The sequence below is a fragment of the Triticum urartu genome, chromosome 1 (assembly GCF_003073215.2).
Source record: "Triticum urartu cultivar G1812 chromosome 1, Tu2.1, whole genome shotgun sequence".
In the NCBI taxonomy this organism is placed as follows: domain Eukaryota; kingdom Viridiplantae; phylum Streptophyta; class Magnoliopsida; order Poales; family Poaceae; genus Triticum; species Triticum urartu.
The window spans coordinates 55,653,346-55,668,180 of record NC_053022.1 but is presented as its reverse complement, the minus strand read 5'-3'; positions in this window follow the sequence as shown (position 1 = coordinate 55,668,180).

The window sequence follows — 14,835 nt, the reverse complement described above, 5'->3', positions numbered from 1 at the left end:
TGACGCGTTGGCTCGGCATGGCACGTGCAAAACGCGTGCTCTGCTCGCGCCCAGAGCATGCACGAAACGTGCTCAACAAAATGCCATGGCATGCTGGGGGGTTCCAAACCGCAAGAGGGTTAGCAGGGTGGGGCTATAGGCTAGGGAAACACCATTGGACAGGCTGGTTTGGTCAGGGGACCAAGTTCATAGAGCAAACACAAACCCATGTCAAAACTGATCATGCCCATAAGGTGTTTGACAAAATGCTAAGGGCACTTAGGCAGGTCTTGGAGTGGCCAAAAACTCCAGATGGTGGTCTGCAAGTTTTGCAAAACTTCAGTTTTGGATAGAAAGAAAAGTTCATGATTTCAAGCACTTAGAGTCATCCAATGGGACCACTCTCCTGGACTTAAGGGTTTCACAAGGTGCACTACAAGCATGAGAAAGCTCAAGGGCCAAAGAGCAAGCAAAGATATGGTTGCTGTACAAACCATCATGTTGGACCAGAATGAAGATGAGGTTGATTCACTCAAAACTTGCAAATAACATCACTGGGTTTTTGCATAAAGTTGAATCATAAGTTACTACCAACATCCCATAATTTTGGTGGAGGCTAGAAAGAAGTATTTAAATGGGTTGTAGTGCAAAATTGCCAATTGGACCAAAGAAGAAAATTGGGTGTAGAGCTCAAATTATTTTAATAATAAAATATATTTTTGCACAAAAGTGATTTAGAAACATCACATGACATCTCCAAATTTTGGTGGGATTTTTGAATAAATTTTTAAAGGGGTTGTAGTTCAAACATCACATAACCTGTAAAAACCATTTTTCAATAAAATGAAGATCAGGCAAATTAATTAGGTAATTAGTTCTACTAATGAAAGAAAAGTTTTTCTTGAGAGGTTTAAACAAGTCCAAAAACATATTTGAAAAGTTTTCATTTTGGGGAAAAACTCCATAATAACAAGGGAGATAATGGTTCAAAAATAAAAAGGGAGCCCAGAAAATAAAAGTTTTAATTCCTGGCAAATCTTAATTAATAAAACAAGGCCAAAAATTTTGGGTGTCACACAACATTTAATTAATCTTGCACACTAAGTCATGAACTTTGCACTGTTGAGGATGGCGGAAAGTCATCCTGTTGATTGAGACCAAGTGTTGGTCGTGGTTGTGATCGCTGGAAGGATCACTGTTTGAGACCAAATATTGGTCGTGGCTGTGGTCGCTAGAACGATCACGAAGTATCCATAGTGAAGATCATGTGGTTGGTACATTTGTGATCTAGACGCGATCACCATGGTAAGCTAATCCGAGGAATTGTGCTCATAAGAGCGCGATCACAGCATGTTGGTTACATTGTTGCATTACTAATAATTTGTTAATTATCATGATATTGTTTGTCATTATGTTTATGCTTGTTGTGAGCTTGCAAGTACATTCAATGTACTGACTTGGCGTGTCATGCCAGATTTTAGGAAAGACCCGTGGAAAGGAGTGCTGCTCAAGTCTAGATCGTGTCTACATCGGTGTCCTTGTGCTATGGAGTTCCGCTACGACGTTGTTCCGCTGCCGCGTAGTTGTTATGATCGAGGCCCTTTTATGTTCACTAAATAATGTACATATTTTTCAGCAGCACCGGGTGTGCCGCTTGGCCTCGCTACCTGTTGTACTGTAAACTATGAGCCGCTAGTATCAATAAAGCGGTTGTTTTATGTATCAAGAAGTTGTGTGTTACCAGAAGACATGGTCTCTAGGCTGGCAATGCAAGTTAAACTAGTCGCTCTGAGCCGGGGTGCCACAGAAAGCGTGTTCATCGCCTTCCTGTGGGCAAATGTCGATGTGTTTGCATGGCAAGCACCTGACATCCCCGGTGTTCCCAGGGAGGTGATTGAGCACCATCTTGCTGTCTGTCCTCATGCGCGGCCCGTCAAGCAGAAGGTCAGAATGGAAGCTTTGGAGAGGCAAGAGTTCATCATCGAAGAGATCAGGAAGTTGGAGGCGGCGGGCTTGGTCAGAGGAGTACTCCACCCCACGTGGTTGGCCAATCCAGTGGTAGTGCGTAAGGAAAATGGGAAATGGTGATGTTGTGTATTGACTACACAGATATCGATCAATAAAGCCTATCCAAAGGATCCTTTCCCCTTAGGACGAATCGACCAGATAGTGGACTCCACTACTGGCTATGACCTGCTGTCATTCCTCGACGCCTACTCAGGATACCACCAGATCTTTGTGATGAAGGAAGACGAAGAAAAGACTGTGTTATCACCCCATGTGGTCCGTACTGTTTTGTACGGATTCCATTCAGGTAGAAAAGCGCTGGTTCGACATTTGCTCGAGCAATCCAAGTTGGTTTTGAGCCATAGCTGCATAGAAATATGAAGCTTACATGGATGATATTGTGGTAAAACCAAGGATAGGGCAACACTCATACATGACTTAGAAGAAACATTTGCGAATTTGCGCAAGATCAACCTCAAGCTGAACCCTGAGAAGTGTGTCTTCTGGCTATCACAGCATGGGGTCGAAGCAAATCCTGAAAAAATCAAGGCGATCGAGTAGATTGAAGCGCCAAGACAGGTCAAGGACGTCCGAAGGCTCACCGGTTGCGTTGATGCCCTAAGTAGGTTCATCTCCAAATCTGTTGAGCATGCCCTCCCCTTTTTCAAGGTTTTAAAAAGGCAAGTCCAATGAAATGGACTCTGGAGGCAGAGGCAGCGCTGCAACATCTGAAGAGGTACCTCTCTTCCACGCCGATACTCGTTGCACCTAAGCCACAAGAGCCGTTGCTGCTGTATCTAGCGGCAATGAACCAAGTGGTTAGTGTCGCGCTTGTGGCACAGAGGGAACTTGAGGAAGGAACATCGGCGACTGAGAGAGTCCTGGATTAGGGGGTCCTCGGACAGTCGGACTATATACTTTGGCCGGACTGTTGGACTATGAAGATACAAGATTGAAGATTTCGTCTCATGTCCGGATGGGACTCTCCTTTGCGTGGAAGGCAAGCTTGGCGATTTGGATATGTAGATCTCCTCCCTTGAGACCGACTCAGTGTAACCCTAGCTCCCTCCGATGTCTATATAAACCGGAGGGTTTAGTCCATAGGACAACAACAATCATACCATAGGCTAGCTTCTAGGGTTTAGCCTCTCCAATCACGTGGTAGATCAAATCTTGTAATACTCATATCATCAAGATAGATCAAGTAGGAAGTAGGGTATTACCTCCATCGAGAGGGCCCGAACCTGGGTAAACATTGTGTCCCCCGCCTCCTATTACCATCCGCCTTAGACGCACAGTTCGGGACCCCCTACCCGAGATCCGTCGGTTTTGACACCGATATTGGTGCTTTCATTGAGAGGTCCACTGTGTCGTCATCATAAGGCTTGATGGCTCCTTCGATCATCGGCAACGAGGTGATCCAGGGTGAGGTTTTCCTCCACGGACAGATCTTCGTATTCGGCGGCTTTGTACTGTGGGCCAACTCGCTCGGCCATCTGGAGCAGATCGTGAGCTACGCCCCTGGCCATCAGGTCAGGTTTGGAAGCTTGAACTATACTGCCGACATCCGCGGAGACTTGATCTTCGACGGATTTGAACGCATGTCAGGTACGCCGCATAGTCACGATGAGCATGATGTAGCTCTGCCATCGGACAGTGTTCGGGAGATCACACCTGTAACTACTCCGGCCCTCAATCCGTAATAGATCGCGCCATACAAGGACAGGTGGATGGACCCCGCCACGGAGGACGCACACTCAGCGGCGATAGAACCGAATACTGACTTCACCTCGTACGAGACCTATGTTGCCGGACACTCGGATTCGTCCCCGGCCACAGACTTCGAACCGGTCACGTCCGTGCCCATCCAATCTGAATTGGCACCGATCATGGAGTTCACCTCCACGGATATCTTTCAACACTCGCCCCTAGGCTACGTGCTAAACTCATTACGGTCTCTCTCCTTGTCAGGAGGCCTTTGGCCAAACTGTGTTCGGCTCGAGTGGGAAGCGGACAATGAAGAAATTCGTTTGCCACCACCACCCACTTAATAGCCACTGTCGACGACTTAACCGACATGCTTGATTTCGGCTCTGAAGACATCAACGGTATGGACGACGATGCGGGAAACGAACAGGAACCACCGACCACAGGGCGCTGGACTGCCACTTCATCACATGATATATACATGGTGGATACACCCCAAGAAAATGATGACCAGGAACGGGAGAAAGCAGCAAAGGACAATTCCCTCGAGAAACAACCAAACAGACGGCGTAAGCACCGCTCCAAATCCCGGCCCGGCAAAAACAGCAATAACAGTGCAAGAAAGAGTAACACCCTGGTCGACCCCAAAGGAGACAACGACCACATGAACCCAGCGGTGGAGCAGGGTGAACCAGCGAACCGCGAACATACTACGGAGCCGCTGTCAGGTCATGACGACCACGAGGGTAAAACTCATCAACCTGTCTCCGGAGACATGTATAGTCCGGACGACGTTGCACACATCATCCATGAAAGACACTTGGAATAAGAGAACCTTCATAAAAGGCTCATTGAAACCGCGCGGAGCCTAAAGAAGCAGAAGCAAAGGCTTAAGACCGCGCAGAATACGCTCAACAGCAGATGGAATAAAGTGCTTGACACGGAAGAAAAGTACGGCGGTAATCGCCACACAAAAAGCTATCCGAAGCGCAAGCTGTTGCATGAATTCGACGATGAGGCCTTAGAGCCCACTCAGCCAGAAAATAAAACGGCTGATCAACTGGACCGGCAACCCCATGGTCGCGACAGGGCGGCTAACGATGACGTACACAAGTCAGCACACGACCTACGTGAGGACCTACACAAAAAAGCCGGTTTGACCAAGTCCATTTATGGACCTAGGAAGCGTGTTCCGGCATAGAATCATCGCCGCCCAAGTGACTACACTAACAGAATAATGATTCGGAATCAAAACCGAACACTACAACCGTCAGACACACCCAAATACAGGGGTGCCGCGCACCCCCTATGCTTCACCAACGAGGTACTGGATCATGAATTCCCAAAAGGATTCAAACCCGTGAACATAGAGTCATACGGTGGAACAACAGACCCTGCGGTCTGGATTGAGGATTTTACCCTTCACATCCACATGGCTCGTGGAGATGATCTCCATGCCATCAAATACTTGCCCTTAAAGTTGAATGGACCAGCTAGGCACTGGTTGAAAAGACTCCCCGAAAACTCAATTGGAAGTTGGGAAGAGCTCGAGGACGCTTTCAGGGCTAATTTCCAAGGGACCTATGTCCGACCTCCGGATGCAGACGATTTAAGTCACATAATTCAACAACCCGGAGAGTCAGGCGGAAAGCTATGGAACAAATTCCTATCTAAGAAGAATCAAATTGTCGATTGCCCGGACACCGAAGTCTTAGCAGCTTTCAAACATAGTGTCCAGGACGAATTGCGTGCCAGACACCTCGGCCAGGAAAAACCAAGGACAATGGCAGTCGTAACATGCCTTATGACCCACTATTGCGCGGGCGAGGATAGTTGGCTGGCCCGCAGTGGCAGCAGCGACCCAAGCACATCCGAAGTCAGGGATGGCAATGGAAAACCACGAAACAATAAAAGCAAGCGTCGAAGCAACGAAGACAGCCCACACAACACGGCGGTGAACGCCGGATTCAGGGGATCTCGACCCGGTCAACGGAAAAAGCCATTCAAAGGCAGCAGAGATGGACCGTCCAACCTAAACAAGATTCTGGACAGATTATGTCAGATTCACGGCACCTCCGATAAACCCGCAAATCACACCAACAGAGAATGCTGGGTCTTTAAGCAGGCCGGCAAGCTAAACACCGAACACAAGGGGAGGGAGACACCAAGTGAAGATGAGGATGAGCCTCACCAACAAAATACCGGGGGACAGAAAAAATTCTCACCAGAAGTCAAAACAGTGAACATGATTCACTTAACGAAGAGGAGAAGCACACGCGCGCTACGAGATGTATGCACCGTAGAGCCCGATACCCCCAAGTTCATCCCTTGGTCGGCCTGCCTAATCTTTTATGATCGCATAGGATAGAAATGTGATCATTACCTGGGATTATGATTCTCTGTTTGCCGCCTCTCGACAGCAACCAGAGTCTCAGGAGCTACTATCGATACAGAGCACACCTAGCGAGTGCGGTACCGTGAAAAATTTATATATTACTTTGCATATCTCAAAGCCTCTTAGCAGGCTCACAAAAGCTTCATGCAACCCACTTTTGGCGGATGAGATCCTCTCGATCACTGTACCCATTAAGGTACGATGCTCCTCTGAGATTGCCGCTTGCTCCAAAAGATTCATTAGTGCGTCCGGTTGCGCACCGGACAATCCCGGACTTCGGGTAGCAGAAGGGATACCTTCTGGCCTTGGCGGATCAGGAGAAATCCTCTGTGATGACACCTCAGGGTCATCCGCCCCAGGAGGCGGGGAGACAAGGGGAGACGTTTCACTCTCCATCATCTCCAGAAGAAGATCCCCTGAAGACGAACTCTGTCGGGAAGAGCTACGATCCGGACTGCAAGAAATACGTCTCGGTTATTGTCCGTGGAGATAAGGCAAAATATATTTACCAAAAGTACTTTTGTTCACCTATAGCTCGGTGGAGGGCTGACCCTCTTACGGGCACTGGGCGGCAAGGACGCCCTCCGAGGCAGGGCCTCCTGGCGAGGGTTTCTTCTCTCAGTTGGAAACCTTGGTTTCGAAGTCTTCAGGAGCGGTCCTTTTCCTTCGTTGGGAAGAGGGAATTTTGGTTCTTCTCCCCGATTACCCTCCTTCGTGGAGGTACTAATTCCCCCTATTTGGATGAGTAATACGTGAGGCTCGCTTTCAGCTTCTTCGTCTCTCCTTTTATCTTCCCTCGAGGGCACTTGATAAGGTGCGTACTCTAGCATCCTGGCTAGTATAGGATCCGGCGAGCCCTAGGGAAGGGGGGATGAACACCTGATCATCTTTGCCTTTCTTACCCAGTCTTGGCCAAGAGAAATTCTTTCAGAATTATGTTATGGCAAATGAAAACACAGTGTGTTCAGTCGTGGAAATACTTACCGGGGTATCTGGACGATTATAGTTGAGACCCGCATCCTTGGTGGTGTCCGGACACTTTATTCGTGATCTGAAGAACAATTTATACATCTCTTCGAGCGTCCCACCGAAGAACTGCTGAATAGTTCGCGGTCCTTCCGGTTTGAACTCCCACATACGAAGAGATCGACGTTGGCATGGCAGGACCCGACGAACTAGCATAACTTGCATTACATTGATGAGACCCGACGTCCCTCTTGAGGAGATCTCGGATGCGACTTTGCAATGTTGGCACGTCATTAACCAGCCCCCAGTCTAGCCCCTTGTTGACCCATGACGCCAGTTGTGGTGGGGGGGGGCGAACGGAAGGCGGGGGCAGCCACCCACTTAGTACTTCGGGGAGATGTGATGTAAAACCACTCCCGCTGCCATAAGTTGGATATCTCCAGGAAGGACCCCTTTCACCATGGGGCATCGACGCCTTTGCTTATTGTGGCACCTTTGCATTCTGCGTGTCGCCCATTGATCATCTTTGACTTCACATTGGAGGTCTTGAGCCATAAGCCGAAGTGTGGGGTAATTCGGAGGAAGGCCTCACATATGAAGATAAATGACGAGATGTGAAGGATGGAATCCGGAGCTAAATCATGGAAGTCGAGCCCATAATAGAACATGAGCTCTCCGACGATGGGATCAAGACCAAAGCCTAGCCCTCAGAGGAAGTGGGAAACAAATATGACACTCTCGTTGGGTTCGGGAGTGGGAATAACCTGTCCTCGGGCAGGTAGCCTGTGTGAGATTTCGGCGGTCAGATACCTGGCCTCCCTTAGCTTCTTGATGTCCTAGTCTATGCCAGAGGGAGCCATCCACCGGCCCTGAAGGTTGGATCCGGACATGATTGAAGGTCCGAAGCGCTTCGCCTGAGCCTTGGGTGTTGGAACTCGAGGTGGGGGAAGGGAGGGATTGAGCGCGATAAGAAAAGGATAGGCTTTGGCCCCTTTATAAAGAAGGCGAAATCAAGCGTCCTCCGCGTGGCTGTTTGGAACTTGCCTAAAATCGAGGAGTCGTACTAATGAGCACGATTGGGTTACCCACACCCGTATTAATGAGAAGCCCGTGATAAGGGGACACGATCTCTGCTTCGACAAGACGTGCCAATAAAACCGCCTCGCAACACATGCAGTGGCTGGTTGGGAAAAACGATTCGAATAATGACCGAGGCCAGGGCGTGATGTCACATTATGAAAAGTTGTCAGCAGATTAGATTTGTGGAAATATTATACTCTCTACGATGGTATGTGGAATTTGTTTTGCAGAGCCGGACACTATCCTTGTGTTCAAAATCTTCTATGGAGTATTCGGAGGAGGAACCCGCCTTGCAATGCCGAAGACAATATGCATGCCGGGCTCATCATCATTGAAGCTTGGTTCAGGAGTTACTGAGGGATTCCTGGATTAGGGGGTCCTCAGACAGCCAGAGTATGTACTTTGGACGGACTTTTGGACTATGAAGATACAAGATTGAAGACTTCGTCCCGTGTCCGGATGGGACTCTCCACTACAAAGAAAAGACACATCCGTGACATTTTGTGCCGAACGAATTTTTTTTCTGTCAAACATATGACACTTCTATGACGATAATTGTGACAAAACCCGGTATCATCAGAGATGTGGTGGGCTCCTACTTCTATGACAAAAAATCATGACAGAAAATGGGCTTTTCGTCCTGGGCGGGCCGGAGATGCAACTGCATGACATTCTTTGGGCTGTCCATGATGGAAAAAACCATGGTAGAAGCGAGGGGGAGGAAAATTTCGGGGAGTTCCCGGTTACGGTGGGAGGTCGGGGGCCGAGCGATGCACGTTTCTCTCGTACACGTACGCGTGTGTGTGCGAGGCGTTGGCTCTAACTAAACCCGAGCGAGGTGTTGGGCTCTAACTGAACCGGAGCGATTGCACTACAGGCTACACGTTACTGAACCCAAGCGATCGATCGATGGCTGTTAACTGAACCCGATCAAGCGATTCCTTCGCTACTACTGCGAACTGGAGCCGATCGATGCTGCCTCTGGATGAACAGTGAGCGTTGCGGGGGGGGGGTGTTGGATGAACAATTCCCGATGGGGGTGGATGAACAGGACCCCGTGGTGTTGCCTCTGGATGAACAGGACCCCGATCGATCGAGTCGGTTGGGGCTGGATGAACAGGACCCCGTGGAGGGCTGGATGAATAGGACCACCCCGTGGAGGGTAGGATGAACAGTAGACGGTGGAGGGCAGGATGAACAGTTGCCCGTGGAGGGGTGGTTGAACAGGAGCCCGTGGAGAGGGCTGGTTGAACAGTAGCCGGTGGAGTAGCACGCGATGGAGGCTGGATGAACAGGAGCCCGTGGATGAACAGTCGCAGGTGGAGGCTGGAGGAGGTCGACGGTGGATGAACAGTAGCTCGTGGAGGCTGGAGGGGGTCGACGGTGGAGATGAACAGTATCCCGTGGAGTCCCATATTGTGGTAGGCCACACCCCTCCCGATGAACAGGACCCCCGTTTCGACCGTAGCGCTCCAACACAAGTCCGTTTCGTCCGTTTTGCGGTACGCCACACCCCTCCCGATCAACAGGACCTCCGTTTCGACCGTAGGAGGTCCGTTTCCTCCATTTTGCGGTACGCCAGACCCCTCCCGATCAATAGGAACCCATTCCGAACGTAGCAAGTTTGTTTCCTCCGTTGTGCGGTACGCCAGGCTTCGTTTCCATCGCCTGTTCCCTCCAAGCCCTCCCAATGAACACGACCACGCATTCCGTTCCGACCCAGCTGGTTGGCTCCCACGCGTTCCGTTGCCTCCCAATGAACACAACGCATTCCGTTACCTCCCCATGAACACGACGCATTCCGTTGCCTCCCCATGAACACGACGCATTCCGTTGCCTCCCCATGAACACGACGACGACGTTGTTTCTCCGTTCCGACCCAGCCATGTACACGAGCCCTCGCCGTACGTATGCGCGAGTAGGCGTTCGAGACCCCGCCCGTATGTACACATACGTCGCCGTATTTTCTTTCTTGCACCATGGCCGCTGTACGTACGTGTACATGCTACGTGTGCGCCTCTACTACGACACGTGCGGGCCTCTACTATGACATGTGCGCGCCTCTACATCGACCAGTATGTACGTACACATTCACGACCAGAATGACAACGCTACGTACGCTTCGACCAGGTGGGTCCCGACTGTCAGGCACTTCCTTGCCTGCGAAGATGTAGCTGGTGGGTCCCAGTAGTCAGGGGGCGAATAATTTATTTTTGCCCGGACGCACTTCCTTGCGTGCGAAGATGTAGCTGGTGGGTCCCAGCAGTGACGGGGAAACGTTTTTTTCGCGAAATACAGTGGCTCATCCGGTGGGTCCCAGCAGTCAGGTGGAGGAATCATTATTTTCCGCATAATAAGGAGGCACTTCCTTGCTGCGGCCGTGGACCCAGCTGGCAGCCTCTCCACGTACAGTCCACATCCAATGGAAGTCGTTCCTTGACCACGTTGACCACGCCGCGCCGAGAGCACCAGGGCGGTGGACAACGGCGAGGCCTAGGAAGGGGACGACACGGAGGCAGGGAAGACTCGGCAGTTGTTTCCCATGCGGAGGGGAGTACGATTGTATGAGGGTTTACTGGTTTGTCTGCCATCGCCGGAGAATAATAGCAGGTGTGGGTGAGTAGAGGGATGGCTAGGCCAGCGATGGGAGTACGGTCGGGTGGTGAGCCATGCGCGGCAGCACAGCCGGCCGCGAGGAGGGAGCAGGCCGTCCCGCCGGCCCTTGTTTGACCGGCTGGAGCAGGAAGAGCAGAGATTGAAGAAGCTCGGCGGCCGTTGGATGGACATCCAACAGTCAGTGCTTGTGCGTCAACCTTTTTTTAGGAAAGCCTCAAATCTATGGAAAACAGCATACAGCCCATCTGCCATTATTTCTAATAATTTACAGCCCATTTGCTAATTCTTAAGGTTTTTTTGGAGCCCATATCCTTTTTGTTAGCATTACAGCACATATTGTGGCAACGGTTAAAAAATTATACGAAATTTTGCATATTTTGGTGCGGTCCGAACTGTTTTTAATCCCGAAATTTCGACTCACATTCAAACTGATTTTAAAAATAAATGTATATCAATATAAAATCCAACAAATTCTGCACGCATAAAAATTAATGTAATTTAAAATCTTGAAATGAACAAAAGATATTTGAAACTAATTGCCGGTTTGATGTGTTTTAAAAATGTACAGCCCATTTCTCATTATTGATGGGCCATTTTCTCGGCCAGCCGAGTGAAATCTCTCCTCGTCTTGAAAGATTTGCATCCCAACAGGCCTGACAGAGCGACTTACTTGGCAAATCGCAAAAAAAACTGTGATGTGGCCGTGGACCCAGCTGTCAGCCTCTCCACGTACCGTACTCTTCCGATGGAAGTCGTTCCTTGACCACATTGACCACGTCGCGCGGAGAGCACCACGGCAGTGGACGACAGCTAGGCCTACGAAGGGGACGATGCGGCAGTGGAAGCCCGCACAGAGAGGAATACGAGGGTTCACTGATTCAGCTGCGGTGTGAGACTAACGTCGCCACGGGGCCTGGCCAGCGGTGGGAATAGTAGGGGGCGGTGAGGCCTTTGTGGCAGCACAGCTGGCCACGGGAGGCAGGAGCATGCGGCACGACCGGCGCTGCTTTGGGCGGCTGGAGCAAGAAGACCAGAGGTTGAAGAAGTAGTACAGCCATTGGATGGACATCGTACGGTCACTAGAGCGAGAATCGTTCATATTGACTAAGTTGACAAAGCCCTTCGTCCCTGTCAACTTAGTAGGCCCACAAGTCAGCCTCCCAGCAAGGTGGGTCCCAGCTAGCCGGGGGAGTATTCATTTTTTTATGCGTAATAAGGAGGCACTTCCCATGGTTCCGAGCTGACAGCGGGGGGAACGCTTTTCTTTGCGAAATACAGTGGCCCGTCCGGTGGGTCCCAACAGTCAGGGGGAAATGATTTTTTTCACAAAATACTAGTGGCCCGTCCGGTGGGTCCCTGCTTTCAGGTGGAGGAATCATTATTTTCCGCTTAATAAGGAGGCGCTTCCTTGCTGCCGTCGTGGACCCAGCTGTCAGCCTCTCCACGTACAGTCCATATCCGGTGGAAGTCGTTCCTTCCATGTTGACCACGCCGAGCCGAGAGCAGCAGGGCCGTGGACGACGACGAGGCCTAGGAAGGGGACGACGCGGAGCCGGTGAAGACGCGGAAGTGGATGCCCACAAGGAGAGGAGTATGAGGGTTCACTCGTTCGGCTGTGGTGTGAGGCTGCCGTCATCGCAGGGCCTGGCCAGCGGTGGGAATAGTAGGGGGCGGTGAGGCCTCCACGGCAGCACAGCCGGCCACGGGAGGCAGGAGCAGGCGGCACGACCGGTGCTGCTTTGGGAGGCTAGAGCAAGAAGACCAGAGGTTGAAGAAGCACTATGGCCGTTGGATGGACATCATACGGTCACTGCAGCTAGAATCGTTTATATTGACTAAGTTGACAAAGCCCTTGGTACGTCAACTTAGTAGGCCCACAGGTCAGCTTCCCAAACGGCGCGCCCCAGATGTCAGGGGGACGAATCATTTTTTGGGCAGGTGAAGCTAGAATATCCGAGATTGAAGAAGAAGCACGGCATCCGTTGGATGGACATCCAACGGCCACTGCTGCTAGAACCGTGTGTTGACTATAAGTTGACAAAGCCTTGCATACGCGTCAACTCTGTTTTTTAGGGGACGCGTCAACTTAGTAAGGCCAGAAGTGTGTGGCGGAGAACTTATAGCCCATTTGAGATTTGTAAGAATGTGTAGCCTATTTTTGAATTCTAATGGAATTTACTACAGCCCATTTACAGTTTGTTAAAAGTACAGCCCATTTCAACCAACCGTTCAAAAAAGAATTCAATAAAATTTCCCACATTTTGATGGGATCCGGAATATTTTTATCCCGAAATTTCTAGTCAGATTAAATACAATTTCAATATAAATTTATATTACGTAAAAATCCAACGAAACATTGCGCTCGCAACAATTAATGAAATTAAAATTTTCAATATCCAAAAATAATATTTTATAAAGTAATCACGTGTTTGGTGTATTTTTTTATAGTTACTGCCCAGTTTTTATAATTACATCCCATTTATTATTTTTAAAGCCCATTTTCTTGTTAAGCCTAATGCATCCCTCCTAGGAAAGATTTGCAGCCCAGCGGGGCGGAGAATAACAACTTGACCTTTCATGGGTATCCCTAAAGAAAGTATAGCTGGGCTAGCCATTTTCAGCTTGAAAAAAATTAATATCTGGGCTGAATATCTGGCCTAGGCTAGACGGGCCACAGCCCGCCGAATTAATACCTGCAGTGATGTTTTCGTTGTTGTTCAGAGGAGAAAAATTAATATCTAGGCTAAACATCGAAAAACTCTGCAGTGCTCAAACTTCAAAAACACAAATACTGCTCGAGCTGCTTGGTCCCAGCTGTCGGCCGCTTCTTGTGCAATTCTCTCGTTTATTGACTAGTACTCCCACCGGTCCTTTTTACTCCGCATATTAGATTTTTATCAAGTCAAACTTTGCAAACTTTGACCAACTATATATTAAAAAATATCCACATCTACAATACCAAAATATATCTCATGAAACTACATTTCATAATGAATCTAACAATATTGATTTGGCATTGTGAATGTCGATACTTTTTTCTATAAGATTGGTCAAAGTAGAGATACTTTGACTTCGAGCAAAACTTATATGCATACTAAAAAGGACTGGCAACAACGAGGCCCCGCCCTGCCAACAATGAGGCAGAGGGCAACGCGGGGGAGGATTTCCACCGCTCCGCTGAGGCGCCGCCCGCCGGCAACGAGACAGAGGACATCGCCGGCTCCGCCGAGGCCCCGCCCCGCTGCCAACGAAGCCGCACCACACAGAAAACAAGGAAGAGTAGAACACGGTAGGTCGCTGACGCGCGGGTGCAAGTAAGGCCACCGCTGCGACCCTCCTGTTGAAGCCAAGCTAGGCGGGTTGACCATTGACGCCCGGTTAGCTTCATCGCGGCGACGTGGAGTTAGGGAGTTCTGTTGGAGAATAACGCTGCTTCTGCTTAACTGCTGGTGCAGTTGGCTGACTGACACGTGGGCCCACAGGCCACATGTCAGTTACATAATTGCACCTGCAGTTAAGTCACTGAAGCTTCTGTTCGGCTCAGCGGAACACAGGTGGGTAGCTTCGGTTAATTAATTATACCTCCAGCGCACCCCTTTTTAGTTGAAGAATGTATGAAATGTAATGAAATATGGCATGTTTATATGAAATCCGACCGTGTATGAATGAATTTATTTTGATTAGTTCAAATTCCTGTATCACTGGCATTGGATGAACATGCAAAACAATATGTACTAGCATTATTCCCAGGGTGATCACCTCGTTTGCAGCAGTTTCACATGTACTCCCTCCGGTCCTTTCTAGTCTGGTTACAAGTTTTGTCTGCAGTCAAAGTATCTCTACTTTGACCAATCTTATACAAAAGACTATGCACTTTCACAATGTGCAAAGTAAAAAGGAACAGAAGGAGTGAAGAAGATAACCCTGTTTGCACAAATACAGAAAAGTGATTAGTATAGAGCAAACTATACTATGAATTGACAGTTTCAACAGGCACATACATGGTCCATGTAGAGCACACTTTTAGAAAAATGGAACTCACAAGTAGAGATAATTACACATTACATATTACGCAAAAGAAGGCT